The sequence below is a fragment of the Solanum pennellii genome, chromosome 8 (assembly GCF_001406875.1).
Source record: "Solanum pennellii chromosome 8, SPENNV200".
NCBI lineage: Eukaryota > Viridiplantae > Streptophyta > Magnoliopsida > Solanales > Solanaceae > Solanum > Solanum pennellii.
In genome coordinates, this window is record NC_028644.1 from 46,436,359 (window position 1) to 46,439,512 (window position 3,154).

At 44.8% G+C, this 3,154-nt stretch overlaps 1 pseudogene; it reads left to right on the forward strand.

Moving 5' to 3' along the window:
* The first annotated feature begins 604 nt into the window (after nt 1–604).
* LOC114078427 lies at nt 605–2,931 on the forward strand (annotated as a pseudogene).
* The last annotated feature ends 223 nt before the right edge of the window (nt 2,932–3,154 follow it).

The window sequence follows — 3,154 nt, forward strand, 5'->3', positions numbered from 1 at the left end:
ACACATATCAGTAGACCGTGAGGGTATAGATTGGGTGATGAACCTTAAAGGCCTTATGAAGAAGGCCAACCTCACGTTTGCAGCTAAGTTCATCTAGCTTTTAGCCCGCCACCTTCTATCCCCCAAAGCTGCAGACAACATATTTACGTGGGATAGAGCGGTCTTGGTTGCTGCTATGGTCGCAGGGTTCGAGATTGATTTTCCGAGGTTGCTGCTGTCAGTCATCCATGAGAGGGATTTTAAGGCCTTGACCACTTACCCTTTTCCTTATATGATTTTTGAGTTGTGCAAGGCTGCTGGAGTGCCCATTTGGAACATAGATGTTCTCCGTACTTCTACCGGGATAGTGGAGATAGGTCTCATCAGGGATGAGGCCAATGAGGCGGTGCCAAATAGAGGTCCCCGAGTGGAGGTGCAACCATTGGGTGAGAACCTCGCACATACGGTAGAGCAAGCCCAAGGGTATGATCATACTGCTTCAGATCCTAACGACACCACCCCGTTAGAGTCTGCCCCGGGCACTTGTGCAACACCAAGTTTATCCTTTTCGACACCTTCCGCAGGACTGGTCCCGATTGATAAGGTCCAGAAGCTAGACACCCAAATGGCCTCATTGCTACATCATATCCAGCCTTGGATGCAGAAGTCCATTGTCGAGGCTGAGGATCGGGTTGATAAGAAGATTGCCCTACAGAAAGAGAGGAAAATTCAGGTCCCACCAGCGCCTCGATGCTTTTGAGTTGAGAGTCTTGTCACGGACATCCCCCACTATTGATGTGACGACTCTCCAGGCTGTTGTGGTGAGTCCGAGGGTTGATGTTGATGCCATTTTGGACGTGCGGGTACCCGAGCCTGAGGCCACACCTGCGGAGCTTGCTGAGGATATGGTGCTTAGTGCACTGTTCCAGACCACCACTGTGCCATAGCCCCTGCCACGTGAGCGTGCCAAGAGGCACCGGTCCCGAGACAGTGAGGAGGATCGGGCTAGGAAGGAGCGCAAAGAGATGGAGGCCGCATAGAGAGCTTCTTTGGTAAATTAGGAGGCCCGGCAGATGCGGGCTCGTGAGTTAGCTGTTGGGGAGTCTAGATCCAGGCTTGATGATGTTGAGAGGAGCACCATTGAGGGTGCTGTCATTGTTGCGGACACTACTGATGGTGTCCCTAATACTGATGGAGCGGGTTCCGGGGAACCGGACCCGCTAGCTTGTTGATCGTTGGTGCTATGCGCCTCAGGTTTGCTTCACCTACCACCTTGTTTTATATTTCTTATGCATTGGGGACAATTGCATGCTTTATTGTTGGGGGTGGGGTAAATAGAACGTGAGTGCTAGGGTGAAGTCTGAGTAGCCCAACTCACGATCCTCTCTTGGGGTTTCTTGCCTATGTTCTTTTACCCCAAGAGACTGGTTATGTTATGGTTGAACCGGCATGTTTAGTATCTTTTACAAAGTATGAATATGAAATCTGAAGCATGATGGCTAAATACAACGATATCCCGTTCTAAAAAGAGAATGACTGCATGATTAGGCATAGCGAATGTTGAATGTGTTGGCTCTAAGCTTGACATAGAGATACACCATTGCATGACCCTTGATCTAACACTCGAACTAGGTGTTCGATAATCTGGTAGGGTAATGAGGTGTTAAGAGAGTGTGAGGAAAGTTGAATAGTCCACTGTTGGTACCTAGCTAGAACTTGCCCTGTTAGTCCTGCAAAAGTAATTTGTGTTAGACAATTAGGAAAGGATCATAGGCCCTAGTTCAAATTATCCAATCATTAGCCTAAATGAAAGAAAACCTAATGAAATTAATCCCCTTTTTTTTTATCCAAATATGTTGATCTTAGAACGGACCTTTCTTTTCTACCCCAACTCATCTTTTCTGGGTATAATATGTTAGCCCTGGTCCCTCCTAGACATGTGTACCTCAATTCGGCCAAAAGCATAAGTTGAGGGTGGCTAATGTAGAAACCAATCTCGTCTTGGCCCTGACCCAACCTTGTGTATTATGTACCTGGACTCACGGCAAAGCCAAGAGTTGAGGGTGGTTATTATGAGTAATGTTCTGAAAAGTGAGGTTGAAAGAATTAATGTAAAAGGAAAAAAAGAAATATTGAAGAAGGGAAGTGACTTAATTAAAGTTGAAATCAAGTGGAGAATTTAAAAAAAAAATAAGAGAAGAGTCATTTGCACAAAAAGAGAAAGAAAGGAGAAAAGGCAAAGAATACAAGAAAAGGAAGAATAGGGCATAATACACAACAAAAGAGGTAGGACGCTTAGCCGTAATGTCAAGGAGGGCACACAAGTCAGTAAAATGTATCCATATGTACCATACCTGACCCTGAGCCTACGTTACAAACAAAGAAAGTCATATCATGATCCTAAGAGTCTAATATGGTGAACTTAAAGCAGTGAAAATAAGGGCAAGCCTATGGCAACGAGTATCAATTAGGTGTGAAGTTGTTCTAAGAGTGAATGTTGAATAATGATCCTTATACTCAAATTTGAAATCACTGTGTGAAAAAGGAGGATATTTTTTTTTGAAGTGAGGGCACTAGTTGCAATATAGAAAGTTGGTACCTTGGTGAGAGATAAAAGAGGAGAGGTGTCGGTTCATGGTGTGTCTGTGTCACGGTCTGATCCACATGAATGATTCTAGTGAGCCTAAGAGTGATATCATGCATAAAAGTAATGAAAATAGTAAGGATTGATAGCCATATGATTGAGAAAGCTTAAATGAGTATACTTTTGACCAAAGGTGTTGTGGTGACTCATAGTGCGTCGCTTGAGGATAAACAACGAATTTAAGTTGAGGGTGTTGATGTACCGTGGTTTCATGGTACTTTCAATGCTTTTTCCTTAAGTTTAGTGTGTTTCTAGGGCTTTTTTGTAGTAACTTTGATGGTTTTTATCTGTGTTTTGCAGGAAAGTAGTCCAAAACAGAAATGCAGAAGATTGTGCCGAAGAGGTGACCCAGGAAGCCATCGACGGCCTTTTCGTCCCATTGACGGTCCGTAGGTCGTGATCATCGAATGGAGGTCCAATCATCTGGAAGAAACTCGGGGAATTCTGACCAAGTGTGGGGCTATGGAAGTATCGACGGTCCGTCGACTGATCGACGGACCATCCTGGCAAACCGTCGATCAAATAAGAGAT